The 15,851-nt window shown below is 42.6% G+C and overlaps 1 protein-coding gene across 2 annotated transcripts in view; it reads left to right on the top strand.

The window, feature by feature from the left end:
• Positions 1-1,579: 1,579 nt before the first annotated feature.
• Positions 1,580-15,851, top strand: part of LOC122881857 (DENN domain-containing protein 4B-like) — a 57,424-nt gene continuing 43,152 nt past the window's right edge. The window contains exon 1 of one of the 2 annotated variants that reach the window (XM_044208530.1): positions 1,580-1,723. The gene's annotated coding sequence lies outside the window, so the exon portion shown is untranslated. Of the gene's footprint in view, positions 1,724-2,152; positions 2,330-15,851 lie in introns of those variants that run through there. The other variant, XM_044208531.1, reaches the window with a different exon arrangement.

The following is a 15,851-nucleotide window of genomic DNA, read 5'->3' as shown; positions in this document are numbered from 1 at the left end:
TCCTCTCTGTTTCTTCTGAATGAGTTTGGATCATTAAAATGTTTTTTATTTATTTGTCAGGTCGAAAAAAACATTGATCTCAAACAAGAGATTTAACTACTTTACAGTATATAAAGCGGTTTAATTTCAATGAAATTCTGCTTACATGTTAATGCATCAGTAGTAAAAATGAAACTGTATAATGAACATAATTATATAACAATCTGAAAGGGACTTTTCAGGTACACTGACTTTTAATACTGAGTTACATTTTGATGATAATACTTCTGCACTTCTGAGACTGAAAGTTCATTCTTGCCCTTTGAAATGCTCGTACCTGCTGTTCGATCTGAACCTTTTACTGTTCACTTGATTTTTTCTATAGTTTTATAAATGTTAACTTTGTTCTATACAAATAAACTACTATTATTATTATTATTATTACTAAAAGTCAGATCATTAAACACTGGAGGGGGCGATCCAGCTAAAGGTCAAATGCAGGTGATGTATGAACAAATGTCTTTAATGCCTATAAATCTATGCAATGAAGTAATATAAAATAGCAGTAGAACTGTATGTGGAGGAGGAAGTGTTCAGATCCTTTACTGCAGTAAAAGTATGAAGTATAATCAGCTAAAGTTACTTAAAGTGTGACAGTGAGAGTCGTCCCTGTGCAGTAAGACGCTCCTGTCAGTGTTTTATTATATCTGATGTTTCTGGATTCATATTCCTGCTGCATTCATGTGTGTGTTGCATTTTACTGCTGCAGATGTTTCACAGGCCACATTTTGGCATTTGGAAAAGTTTGGTCTCATCTTGAACCGGAGCAGCTGCAGATTCATTTCACACCCGATACGTTCTGATCCACCAAAGTTCGGCGCGATGCGATTTGAATAAATCCCTGTTTTTGTTATCTTCGCCGCCATCTTGACTGTAAGGGAGCCGGGAGGGACGACTGAGTGAGAGTCAAGGGGAGGGGGTTTTATTTAGTGTGCTGTGTTACGACAAATATGTTCTAACTAAATAACAATGTTTAAATTCAGAAGTTTGGGCCCGTTTTATTGTTTCCTTATTAAGTTTTTACAGTCAGATGAGCTCGGGACGCTCGGTCACACTATTCTGTGCATCTTAAAGAAGCTTTTTTTACAAAAAAACTTTCTACCCTTCATTGCACTACTCATGCATACATGGAGATCAGATATAGTCTCTCTATAAAGTCAGACAGATGTAGTAAAAAGTACAATATTTGCCTCTGAGATGAAGCAGAGCAGAAGCATAAATAAGCATGCAATGGAAATACCCAAATACACAATTACTTAGAATTTGTACTGAGCTTCTTCTCCTTTCGGCTGTTCCCTTTCAGGGGTCGCCACAGCGAATCATGTGCCTCCATCTAACCCTGTCCTCTGCGTCCTCTTCACTCACACCAATTAGCTTCATGTCCTCTCTCACTACATCCATGAATCTCCTCTTTGGTCTTCCTCTAGACCTCCTGCCTGGCAGCTCCAGCCTCAGCATCCTTCTACCAGTCTATTGTACGGAGCTACTTTCCGTCGTTCAGAAACGTGCGTCATTCTCAAACAAGACCTTTATTTTGAAGGTCGTCACCGGAAGCAGCGGGTGTTGTTGTTTATAACTTGACCGCGGCTCAGCGCAGACGGCAAACATGGACGTCACATGTGAGAGGATGACCTGAACATGATCCTTCCAGTGATCTGTGGGGAAAACCAGCAGAGACAACAAGGTACGAGCGATATTATTACACCTCTGCCGACTTTATTCGTCTTATAAACGAACCCGGTAGCCGTAACGGGTGGAACTAGCCCGCCTGGTTTAGCAAGCTAACGCAGGGAAGCTAGCAAACGTTTAAAGGCACGTCGTTTAACGGTAACCTCGGTGCGCCCGTTATCGGACACGCCTCCCACCGGAGCGCTTCCTTTCGTGTTTCTCCCCGAAATACTTTTAATGTCAAAACAGCGGAGTTTAAGAGCACACAAGCTCGGTGTGGTTTCGGTTTTAATGCGTGTGTGTGTGTGTGTGTGTGTGTGAGTATCGGTGACGTTAGCTAGCTACTCCGCCCGCACATGTTTTGGGGAATTTTAAAAATATATTTCTCCTCCGTTCGTTGCGGTTTCAAACCGTGCAGGCGTGGGAGGAGAGCAGTCGGCTCCCCCGGTTGAGTCGCATTGCAACGGCGAATGCACGAAACCGGACGAGACGCGGAGGAGGACCGGGCACGCAGAAGGGTCTGCGTCCGATAATGGAACCAGGCAGCTGGGGGCTTCAGCGCGTTGCGGCCGCAGGCGCACTGACGCAGAGCACGTTAACGCACGGACCGCGTTCACAGCAGGTTTGCTCGCGGATGGTTTTTAAAGGGATGAACGTTGTTGGAAATAAAGTGAGTTAATATTGAGTAAAACCGTGTCCGATAATGGAACCCCCCTCCTCCCGCCCCTTGAGTTGAAGGGGGTGGGGGTTCAGGTTTGTATCTCCAGCAGCTGCTCCGGCCTGTTTGTTGCAGTGCAGCTCTGCATCAGACCTTCCTGCAGACTGTGTGGAGTTTCAGTGGACTGTCAGCCTGTCTGTCTGCCTGATGTCTGCCTGTCTGTCTGCCTGATGTCTGCCTGTCTGTCTGCCTGCCTGATGTCTGTCTGCCTGGTGTCTGCCTGCCTGATGTCTGCCTGTCTGTCTGCGTGATGTCTGCCTGCCTGATGTCTGCCTGTCTGTCTGCCTGATGTCTGTCTGCGTGATGTCAGCCTGTCTGTCTGCGTGATGTCAGCCTGTCTGCCTGCGTGATGTCAGCCTGCGTGATGTCTGCCTGCGTGATGTCTGCCTGCGTGATGTCTGCCTGTCTGTCTGCCTGTCTGTCTGCCTGTCTGTCTGTCTGCGTGATGTCTGCCTGCCTGTCTGCCTGTCTGTCTGCGTGATGTCTGCCTGCGTGATGTCTGCCTGTCTGTCTGCCTGTCTGTCTGCGTGATGTCTGTCTGCGTGATGTCTGCCTGCCTGATGTCAGCCTGTCTGTCTGCGTGATGTCTGCCTGCCTGATGTCAGCCTGTCTGTCTGCGTGATGTCTGCCTGTCTGTCTGATGCGTCCATCCTGCAGCCGGTCTTCAGCCCCTGTCGCTGCAGTTTTCTGCCGGAGGGTCAAACACAAACGGCATCGTGAACCTGCTGCGAGGAGGAGAAGGTTTTCCAGGGTTCAAGTAGTCAACGAAACCCGAAACCAAAAATAAGTTTGTTGAAGCAAAATAAACCTACTTTTCAAAATGAAACTGAAAATGAAATTCGGGTTATTCCAAGGCAGACTGAAATATTGGTAATATGGACAGAGACTAAAATAAATATTATATTTGTCATTTTCTTTCTTGCATAATTCGATTCTTTACTCTTTGTGTCCGAGCAGCAGCTCACGGTATATCATCGCGTACCGTCCTGCAGCTCGGCGCCTTGCACAGCTCCAGCTGCGGCTCGCGAGCCGGAGCTGGAGGTTGGCGGTTCGATCCCCGGCTCTTCCCGTCCTCGAGCAAGACACCGAACCCCGAGTTGCTCCAGCGCCTTTATAAATGCCGGCCGTTCGCCGCGATCTTTGCAAAGCTAAACATCTTCTAGTGAGGCTGATGAGTGCCTTGATGTTTGGCTTGGATTATCTTTTTCTCTCCTCGAAGACGTTTGTGGTGTCGCGCTCGGTTGTTCACATGAAAGGTGACGGAGGTAGTTGTGGAGAGAGAGAGGGGTTCAAAGCAGTCTGTCACGGTGTAAAGTGGGCCTGATTGACGGACTGTCAGTTTCAGACAGTTGCAGAAAATGTCAGACGCTGTTGGACGATCCGACAGGAACTTCTTTTGAAGCATACGGACGTCTTCAACTGGCAAAGCTTTTTAAATTACCGGGCGATCTTTGTTCCGACCCTCACCTGCGGCCACGAGCTTTGGGTCGTGACCGAAAGAAGAAGGAGGAGGTTGTAGTGGCCAAAAGGAGCCAGTCGAGGCGGGTCAGGCATCTGACCCGGATCCTCCTGGGTGAGGTTTTCCGGTTAGGTCCAGCTGGCCGGAGACCCCGGGGTAGGACCCGGAACACGCTGGGGAGCTGCCGCTGCGAGCCGACCCCTGATGATAAGCGGCAGAAAACGGAGTTCTTCGTTAACGTGCGGGAAGCTAGATAGACGTAGCGTATAACTCCTTTTGTAATTAGCTGTTAACGGTGGATTTTATTTGCATGGAACAGCCAGAGATTGTGGCTTTGCAGCTGTTTAGCCACAAGTTTATTGACCGTTCTTTATTTATTTATTTATTTATTTATTTATTTATGTTTTGCCAACTAGCTGCGAGACATTTACAGTGTCTCATCTCTGAGTTACAGCTGAGAGTCTGGTGTGAACAGTCTTTCTGTAATTTGAGTCTGTCTGTATGATGAGATGTGAACACAAAGACCGGTCACGCGTCCCACACCTGCAGACCAGCGCGACTTTAGCGACGAGTTTGATGCTCAAACTGTCAGCGGGCTGAAGACAAACTTACTTGACTGTGTGTTTCAGTGTCTGTGTGCTGAACTGTCCGTTAAAATCAGTTTTCATCGTCGTGCGGTTGTGTTCAGTCAGCTGTTACTAACGTCTCAGAGTCTCTGTGAAATCCATTTTCATCTCTCAGAAAGACGCTTTTATTTATTTATTTATTATTTTTATTATTCTGTGAAGAAACAGCAAGTGGAGTAGATGTGCTGCAGTGACGGAGTTCAGACCGTCATGCTGATATTTGGAGTCTTCCTCAGAAAACCTGCTAGTGGAAGTGAAAATTGCAATTCTGATATTTCAGATGTTTCAGCCTTCATGCGCAGATACTGTGTCAGCGTCCAGTCAATATTAATACAATGAAAATTTTTGGAAACGTTATTTTATTATATTAAAGTGCCTTATAGAATAAAAGACAGCATTAAATGCTAAACAGGCAGTGACATAAAACAAAGTGAGAAAGAGAGGAAACAGGTAAGCTGACACTTCCTCTCCTCTGCAGCGGCGGACAGTAACCGGTACATTTACTCAGGCACGGTACTTAAGTACTACTTTGAGGTACTTGTACTTTCTGCTACTCTATACCTTGACTCCACTACATCTCAGAGGGATATTTAATAACTTTAGCTGCTAGTTATTTTGCAGATTCAGATTAGTAATACAAAATATTATCAACAAATATGATGTATTATTACATGTTAAGATAAGACTTTATTGATCCTCAGGGGAAATTCACAAGAGAAATATATATATATATATATATATATATATATATATATATATATATATATATATATATATATATATATATATATATATATATATATATATATATATATATGTATGTATATATATATATATATATATATATATATATATATATATATATATGTATATATATATATATATATATATATATATATATATATATATATATATGTATGTATGTATATATATATATGTATATGTATATATATATATATATATATATATATATATATGTATATATATATATATGTATGTATGTATGTATGTATGTATATATATATATATATATATATATATATATATATATATGTATATGTATATATGTTATAATGACTTTCACCTGCTGCAACATTAAAGTGATGAACACAGGAATGCATCAATAATATAAATTGTCCTGAAAGGGGCCGTTCTGCATAATGAGTCCTTTTACTTTTGGTACTTCAAGTATATTTTGATGCAGATACTTTTGTACTTTTACTCAAGTAACACTTTGAATGCAGGACTTTGACTTGTAGCAGAGTATTTCAGCACTGTGGTGTCGGTACTTTTACTGAAGTAGAAGGTCTGAGTGCTGCTTCCACCTCTGCTCTGGTTCTCATGGCGGCGGTGCGTTGCCTCAGTGAGTTACGGGCCGTCCGTCTGCAGAAACAGGCAGTTTATTTTCCTCTGGAGGCCTTTTACCGCTCGCAGCGTTCAACACATCAGACATCACTGCCAATATTTAACCAGCAACAACAACAGCACGCCTCTCATTCACCCAGTTTAGAAGACATATTAGAACTCGCTGTATGACGTACGCGGTGTCTTTTCTGTTGCAGAAATTATTAATTGAATCATCTTCGTACAAATTTACCTGCAGGTTACTTTAAAGTTTTAACACTAGCTACAAAACAGTCTCGCCTCATGGTCCGTTTACAGTCTACACTCCCACGGCAAGTGAGCAACCCCATCTGCTAAGACATGATTTAAAGCTCCTGGACAGCTACTCAGTGGACACTTTGTCAACTAGTGTGTCCAAGGTCAAGAATGGACTTTGAAGCACAGTCAGGAACATGTTTGCGTGTCCGGTCCAGGGCTGCAGTTAAGTTATTTTCACTGCTGATTATTTGTTGAGTCTGTAAAATTGCTCTGCTGTCGCTGTGTTTGGTGGATTTGCGACAGTAACACATTGCTGCAGGGTCCTTTCCACGTGCAGTCCTACTCGACTCTCCCGCTAGATACAACATCTGCTCCGCGGCTCACAGAAACTGGAATCAGATCTGCTGTGACGTTCAAGTACTCACCTACAAAAAGTCTTGTGACTTGATTCGCAGGCTCCTGTTTACTGGTGATTGGCCCGTGTGAATCTTAAGCGTATGTAAGTTTCCTCTCTGATTCAGACCGAAGTCAACAGTTTGCTGGCAGACGCTGTGTGATACACGGTGACGCGTCAAACACACACTGAACGCTGTAAGCCATATTTGTGTTTGGCAGACAGCAGGATACCTGAGATAACGCTGAGAGGAGGACGTGTCGCCTCTTGTAAAGAATTTGTCGCTGCAGAGTGAAGACTCTGTGCAGGAGGAGTGTCCTGTGACTGTGATAATGGAGGACCCTTTAGAGGCCCCTGAGGAAAGAAACTGTTTGGTTTTGATGTTATTCCCATCAGAGGGGGGCTTGCACTCACTTCATCCAGACAAGCTGTTTACAAGAGAAGGACATGCGTCCACATTCTCAGGTCCTGTTTGTAAAGATCCCCGTCCACAGCCTAAACCAGGGCTGTTGGATTACAAATTCAACTGGGCCAGATTTTAAAACCAGGAAATGCAGATGGGCCAGACATTTTCAGCAGCCTAATTAAAACCTTTTTTTTAGTTTTTGTTTTTGGTAATGACAAATTTTAAACAAACGCAGAAGAATGTAATGAAAACTAGCAGGCGTTTGGAGATGGCGGTAACACTTGCCGGTCCAGGCGGCGTTTAAACTGACGGGTTTCATGGTCAGATTTACATTTTACTGGTTGGCAGAGACATATGTTCAGCAGAGCACTTCCTGCTTGTGACTGTCGACAGCCAGATGTTTTTAAAAAAAAGCTGCTCAGCTGGTCGGAGCTCACACGAGAAAACGCTGATTTGCGAAAACGTCCCGCCCGATCGGTGCTGAGCATGTGCGGCTCTCAGCAGAGATGAGCAGGAAGCGAGACTCGTTAGCTGCTTACTCACAATTTACTTGTTCTCATTGAGTGTGTTTACACGCGCACTAGTATCCTGGTTTTAAGTCTTATCCTGTTTCTGATCATATATGGAGATACGGCGTTCACAAGGAACATGAAAAAACCTGGTTATTCATCTCCCTGTGTACGTGATCATTACAGTGTCCAGCCTGTGGTTTACATGCCACGGTATCCTGGTTTCTATGGAGTACTCCAGGTAGCATATCCAGGTTTCGGAAACCAGGATAAGATGTTTACGTGCAGGACTTTTACGTATAGTGGAGTATTTTCAGTGTGGTATTGCTACTTTTACTAATGTAAGAAGGATCTGAATACTTCTTCCACCACTGGCTGTAGGTTCACTTGTCAGTTTACTTTCACAAACTTCTCCATGCTGGTAGTGCTGTAGCACAGCGTCGTGTTCAGCCTTCGTCGTGCCGCGCCTGTTTTTAATGCAACAGCTGACATTCGGAGTCAGACTTATAAAAAGCAGGCTGGTCTCCCCTAAACAGTCCTTCAGTTCAACACTGACTCATACAGATGATGAACAGCAACACTTGCAATCCAACCCAACATCTATCCGTCCACTTTCAGTCCCAGATGGTCCCGTTCAGGGTCGCAGGGGGCTGCAGCATGTCCCAGCATGCACTGGGAGAGAGGCAGCGTAGACGGTTTTGCAGTTCAGCTACCTTGCATGTCTCTGTTCTGTGGGAGGAAACACAAACTATAAAATCAACCTTTTAAATCTCTAGAGCCTCTCCTGCAGACCCGCTCCTCTACATTCCTCCCGTGCTGCGTTCATTGAGATTACGTAACAACCTACAAGGAGAGTTATTCATTTGGACAAACAGGGGCTCCTAAAAGTTCACAACTCTCTGAGGACCTCAACACGCCCTTAAAGAATTTCTAATATTGTATGTCATGAATATTTCCTGACGGGCGTGCACACAAAGTAAGGCAACAGTATTCTCAGTTTTTATCACATTGTAAGAAGTGCGAGGCCTTTTGTTTTCAGTTTCTTTTCTGAATGAGTGGAAATTTAAAGGTCCAGTGTGGAGGATTTAGCGCCATCTAGCGGTGAAACTGCAGTTTGCAACCATTTGAATCCCGCTCGCCTCGCCCTCCCCTTCAAAGAGTGGAGGGGAAACTACGGTGGCCGTATCTAGAGCCGCTGTTTGGTTTGTCCGTTCTGGGCTACCGTAGAAACATGGCGGTGCAACATGGCGGCCTCCGTGGAAGGGGACCCGCTCCCTCTGTAGATATAAAGGGCTTATTCTAAGGTAACGAAAACACAACAATTCTTATTTTCAGGTGATTACACATTAATGAAAACACACTTATGAATATTGTATTCCATTTCTGCCGACAGCTGCTCCTAAATGTTTCACACTGGAGCTTTTTTAAAGGATAAATCAGGTGTTGGTTTATATTTTAATTACTGTCAACAAATCCCAACATGTCGCTCCGTCTCTCAGTACCGTCTGACTTCCTGTCTTCGGCTCTCAGCTCCGAGCTCATTGGTTCCTGCTGAAAAATCTTTAAAAACAGCTCACAAATATATAGTTTCATTTTCAGTAGTTTCCTCAAACAGCTGCTCACTGTACTTTTTTTTTTATCAGACTAACAGGAGGAAATAGTGCATCTGTTGGGGACTATTTCCAGCGGCGGATGAATCCACATGTGGTGCTGTAGTGAGTGTTTGGGGCAGCAGGACGGTGTGTGTGGGGCTGAGTCAGAATAAACTACAGTGTGTGTGTTCGTGGTGATGAAGGAACATGTCAGCCAGTGCAACAGAGTGAGAAAATCAGTTGTGTGACAGTCTTTGGAAGGAAAGCTTTGACCGGCGTCGTCACCCATTGTGGTCCTGTGACTTCTGACCTCTGATGTGTTTGCCTCGTTGTATGTGACTTTGAATGAGATCATCTGCAGAATGACTTGAAAGTGAAAATAGTGTGTGTGTGGGTGGGTGTGCGTGTGTGTGTTCAGTAGCCCTCGGTCATGTTGGCCAGCAGCCGGCCTCCGTCCTCAGTCGCCATCTGTGAGAGAATATTGCTCGGTGTTTTCTCCCTGTTCTGCCAAATTCACTCGTATACAACATCTCATTTATTTCTACAACATACGACTTCACTCAACACACACATCCATATTACAGAAATGTCATTTATGTGTAAGGCTAATGCTTTTATTCAGTTACTTTTTTTTTTTCAATGAACTGGATTTCTTTAAAAATGTAGACCAATATAGTTCAGTTAAGTTTTTGTATTTGCACATACAGTATCTACAACGGCATACAGAAAAAATCACTTCCTGGCTGCAGCTCCTCAGATGTGCAGATCTGCTGCTTTTCCTCTGAACGACTGTAATAACTGTGATGTTTGTTAATAACGTCGAGCTTCGGACTGTCGGTCGGACACGACGACACGGTGAAGGCGTCGCTTTGGGCTCTGGGTCGTCGTGACGGCGTTTCTCACCGTTTTCACGAGTTTTACAGACCGAACAATCGATCGAAAAACATCCTGCTTTACATTAATGCACGAGGAATAATAACCTGATGATAGAATATATAACAGCACAGCAGCCACAGGGACGCTGCACTGATTATACTTACATGCTTATACTGAAGTAAGGATCTGAATACTTCCACCACCACTGCCTTCCAGCTTATTGCTGATGTTGCAAACCTCCACCAGCCACCTTGACCTGCATCCTGACACACACACACACACACACACACACACACACACACACAGGGTTTATGTGCTGAGATTCAGTTTCAGGATGTCCATTGAAATCCCTCTGCAGCAGTCTGTACAGTCATCCATCTTTGCATCTGACACCTGTCTTCTCTGACTCTGTCCTCCATCTCAAGACTATATATATACAGATGGGTGACAAATGAAAGGAAAAACCAACCTGAAGTGTGTTAGTGTGTTAGAGTCCGGCCTCCACGAGCCTCCAGAACAGCTTCAGTGCTGCTTGCCAAGTCTGTGGAGCTCTATTCCCTCATTTATATATACAAACCTTTATTTAATCAGGTGATCAAACCAAAACAAAAGGACATACAGCGTCAGCGACAGTCACAAACATCACGAAATAGATTTGAAGATGAAAGTTTATATTTATATAATTTGGTCTTACGGAGATGGTGGTGGACACGTTGTCTTACACGTTGGTCCAAAACCTTCCACAGGTGTGAAACTGGGCTGAGATCTGGTGACTGAAGGCCGGAGCATTTTATCCGCATAGTTTTCATCCTCACCTGAGCGCTGGTGCAGGGGAGCTAGGGGTGGGAATCTCCAGGCACCTCACGATTCAGAGGGCTGTGATGCGATAATAAAATGATTATCGATGCATCTTAATGCATCCGTATTTTTGATTTTTATACGTGATTTATTTGTTCTCACTGTCTTTTGATTGACTTTTCTGCATTAAGACGTAATCTTTGAAGAGAGAGAATCGCGATGCATCTAAGAATCAGTTTATTTCCCGCACCACTAACGGAAGCATCTGCATTTTATATTTTTCTCAACTCTTTTATATTCAGGTTTTTTACTTTTTAATTTGTCCCCATCTGTATATGCTGTAATATATTACTCTTTAGTTTTACATTCAGTGCAGTTCAGAGACCATATGAATACAGAAATCAGATCTACTGTATTTTTCTCATCAGGGTTTCTCACATTGTTTTCTAGCGGAGGCGGCCCACCTTTTTAAATACACTTTTTTTTATGAAAAAACATTAATCTTCACGGGAAAAGAGCAGAGAAAGTATTTCACACAGCAGTTGTCATTTATTTATTTATTGAATGAGTGTGTCTAAGGTTTAGGCCGTCATCTCGTCACTACATTAATCACAAGATGAGATGTGTGAAGGATGTGTGGCTCATTACTTTCTTTTTAAATTACGTTTTTATCAGCAAATAACAACGAAATATGTAAATACTATATGTTAAAAGAAGATATAAGACCCTTGACTATCCCTGCTTGTTATGAATAGCTGTCAGTCAGTGCGCCACTTCGGGCACGACTGAAATATCTCAACGACTGGATGGATCGGCCCAAACTCTTGTGCAGACATTCATGATCCCCAGAGGATGAACCCTAAAGGCTTTAGCGATCCGCTGACTTCTCGTCTAGCGCCACCATCAGCCTCAGCTGTACTTTGTGTTTAGTGCTAATTAGTAAATGTTAGCATGCTAACACGCTAAACTAAGAGGGTAAACATGGTAAACATGATACCTCCTAAATATCAGCATGTTAGCGTTGTCATTGTGAGCATGTTAGCATGCAGATGTTAGCATTTAGCTCAAAGCGCCGCTGTGTCTAAGTACGGCCTCGCATGGCTGCAGACTCTGTGTGGTTTAAATTCAACTTGGAAAATTTGGATTGCAGGTACCTAATCGTAAAACTCTTATTGTCTAATTACATAAAAAAACATTATCTAAATACTTAATACTTATGTCGTGATACACTTGAAGAAATGTGTAAAAATATTATTTAAACAATTTTTGGGTAGTCAGGTTTTTAACTATTTTTTAACTTTTTAAAAGAAATGTTTTAATAATACTGTTTTTGTTATAAATGTTTAGTAATATTTCCTCTAGTGTAGCGATTAGTGAGAAACAACAGAAGACACAGTACATATAGTTTAATTATAAATGCAGACAGGTTTTAAATTGAACAGCACTTTAAAACGCATGAAAATACACAGAAGACCACAAGTGTTAAATCTATAAATATTACTGTTGATGTGTCTATGAGCTTGTTCTTCACGCTGTGTTTGTTTGTTCCTCCGGTTGTTGATTACGTCGTGAATGTGGCATCATCACATGTGAAATAATTTTGGAAAGCGGCTGTGTGTCCTCTCAGTCCTCCTGATGCTGCTGTTCATAAAGTGAGCCGGCCGGCGCTCTGTGGACGGACTAAATATAGACTCCAGATATTTTAAATCTCCTTCAGGAGTCTGCAGTCGTTTCAGCTCCTCCACTTTCAGCTCTGCTTTCTGTGTCTGTCTGTAATAATCCTGCTCTGCTGCAGACGAGGCCTCCGCTCGCTGCTGAATGATAATTACTGTTTACTGCGGAGACGGTGAAGTGTTGCTACTGGAAACATTTGGTTCCCTGGAGCTCGCCCTTAGTTTAACGAGCTTCACAAACTGTCCCAGCGGTCTGAGTTCACTGAGGAGGCTTTAAATAGCCGAACCTGATTTTAGCATTTCTGAGACGGCCTGGACCGAGACCCCAGACCTCCTCCAGACACCGAGTCCAGTTCAGGACAACAGAGCGGGAAGGACAGTCACCACAGCCTGCAGAACTGAAGACACCATATTCTGTTATCAGCGAACGATACTCTGTATTTTGTTAAACGCATTTACAAGGGATATTTAATCTGACGGTCTCACGTCTGAATAAGCACTTTGGTTACTTTTACGTAAATGTCACATTTCCGTATCACTTTCAACACAAGTGTGAAGTGAAGGCGTCAGAATAAAGTAAAGACTGCAGCGGGTGAAACCTGCAGAGAGAGATTAAATGTGCGTCTTGTTCCACCTCCATTTACATGCGGTTTGGATGAGGCGATGAGTCCATCACTGGTGGAATTCCCCAAAACGTGTTGTTTTGTTGCTTGAAATAAAAATAGTTGAAGACACTCTGACTTCCAACACTGCAGGAAGCCCAAAGTAACGCTTCACTAAACAACACAAGTGATGAGAGACATCGAAACTAAAAGATTTCCGCTTGGAAAGGAAGTTGTTACGTAAACAAAGGCTTTTCTTTGCTTTTTTTTTTAAAGTGATGTCGGTGACGAAACCAGCCGGGTTTACTCATCTCTTCACCTGCAGTTTCCAAGAACAGCTGCTGTGACATTTCTCAAGCAAAAGTAATATTGCTCATTATTATTATACGTCTTATTCCGAAGTAGTTTTAGGTCTCTGGTTTTTCCTGTGTGGGTGTTTCTCCTACGTCTCTGTTACAGCCACAAACTTAGCTTCTGCATCTTCTGTCTCAACAGAAAAGCTCTTAAAATCACCTCTGAGACAAATATTAATAAAACTAGCTGTTTGAAGCTGAACGTCTTGTAGTGAAAGTTTTTTACAAGAGAAGTTGCTGTTGACTTAAATACAGATAGAGCTTTTTAGCATTTATTAGTGGATCTGCATTTTAAATAGGGCTGCAACTAACAATAATTTTCATTACTGACAATTTTTTTAGGTCCATCACAAGTTCCCAGAATTTATGACTTGTATTAAAATCCTACTTAGTCTGCTGTGGTAATCCACTAGTAACGTCCTAAACATAATATAATCATTCATAATATCAAACAGCCTAAGCTCTGCTGTCTTACTGTATGACAGTTAGCAGCTTCCAGCTGCTTCTACTTTACTGCTGTGAAGGGAAGGAGACACAAAAAACAATGAACGTGATGTTAATCAGCGCAGGAAACTCTGCTTCTTTATTGACTTCAGTTTACTTAATAAATCAAGGAGACACGTGCGGTGAAACTGCAGTTTGCAACCATTTGAATCCCGCTCGCCTCGCCCTCCCCTTCAAAGAGTGGAGGGGAAACTACGGTGGCCGTATCTAGAGCCGCTGTTTGGTTTGTCCGTTCTGGGCTACTGTAGAAACATGGCGGTGCAACATGGCGGCCTCCGTGGAAGGGGACCCGCTCCCTCTGTAGAGTAGGGCTGATTCTAAGGTAACGAAAACACAAGGATTCTTATTTTCAGGCGATTATACACTAATGAAAACATACTTATGAATATTGTATTCTATTTCAGCCAGTAGCTGCTCCTAAATGTTTCACACTGGAACTTTTTTTAAAGTTATGAAAATACTCAAATTCTGATGGTAAAATATTAAATCTGATAAGTAGATAATTAACGCTGAGCTGTTAATGATGCCGTGCTGTTTACGATTGGATAGATCCAATCCAGAGCTGCTGTGTACGTTGGTTACACCTCCTGTTTCTCACACTTTGAGAAAATACTGTTATTTTTGTGAAATTTTGTGAAGTCTGCGTCAGTCTTGTTTATACATGTAGTGCTGCACAGCTGCTTCTCTCTGACATTACGACAATTTGAAAACACAGACGATTGCCGAAGCCTTTCCAACTTTAATGGAAAAAAGATTCAACTTAGTTACATGAATCGAAGAAAAGCAGCATATTGGAGAATATTTGGGATTTTTACTGACTTACTTTATTTACTTGTCAGTTTATCGATTTAGCAAAATAATAATCAATTAATTTTCTGCTGAGTGACTCAATGATTTATTTCTGCATTAATGTTCGGGCATGCCCACATTGTCTGAAGCAAGCAACCACAGTTCAGTAGTTTCTACTTAGTTGATATTCATGTCAGGGCTGTTTTTGTATTGAATCACATAAACCACGTGCAGGCGTTTCTGTTATTATGTCCACTCCTCAGTGCAGTGGGAAGTGATCATGTGACTCGGCCAGTGGTGATGTCATTTATAATGTGTCTCGTTGAACGTGTTGAGAAACGATGTCAGTCTCTGGTGTGTGAGATGCTGACGTGTTGCCGTGACAGCCAAGGAGACAAAGAGCCGTTGTGATTCTCCCCCCCCGGTACCAGTTCACACACAGCTCTGACACACAGATAAACACACATCCCTGCAGTGTTTCTGTGGTGGAGATGTCACCTCCACTTCTTAGTAAAAAGACCTCCTTTCATACTCTCCTTCCGCCTCTGCTGCGTCTCGCTCAGCTGCACTTTTCTCTTGCTGAGAAACTGGAAATGAAAGCTCTATTTTTCTCCCCTGCAGCATCACTGACTTCCTGTGGCAGCTTTTCAAACAAGCTGTCAAAACTAGACCTAAACCTGCGACAGCTTCTCAGGTAGGACTGCGCACGAACAATATGAGACGGGCGCAAAAAGGTGAGGCCCATTTTTGCGTAAGTTGAAGTAAATGAGTAAAGGGCTTGCTGTAGGGAAAAACACAATTTCTTTGGAATGATAATACTCCCATTATCAGAGAAAAATACAAAAAGATCTTTAATTAACACTGACAGGAGCAACGGGTTTTTACTCAGTGCTTCATCACCATCACACACACTTGTGCTTTATATTTTCTGACGCTCATAATAAGTCTTTTGAGCTCATCGCTTGTCAGTTTAAAAGGACTTTTCTCGTTAATATTGCAGAATCGGTTAATCAGAAAATTAACAGACAACAATGTTGATAATTGAAAATGGTTATTTTGGAGGATGTAGTTTGTGGTGCTGTTGAATTGTATTATTGAGAGGTGAATTTAATATTTAGCCTACCCTCATTTATCTAAATGGGGTGGACAAAATACTAAAAAATACCTTTTACTTGTCTACAATAGCTGACAAGCTAACAAAGAAAAGCAATAGTGGCTCACCAAATAGTGGTCATTACGTCAT

Source organism: Siniperca chuatsi, linkage group LG9 (genome assembly GCF_020085105.1).
Source record: "Siniperca chuatsi isolate FFG_IHB_CAS linkage group LG9, ASM2008510v1, whole genome shotgun sequence".
Taxonomy (NCBI): domain Eukaryota; kingdom Metazoa; phylum Chordata; class Actinopteri; order Centrarchiformes; family Sinipercidae; genus Siniperca; species Siniperca chuatsi.
The sequence above is the reverse complement of the archived record's forward strand: the minus strand, read 5'-3'. Positions and strand labels throughout refer to the sequence as shown.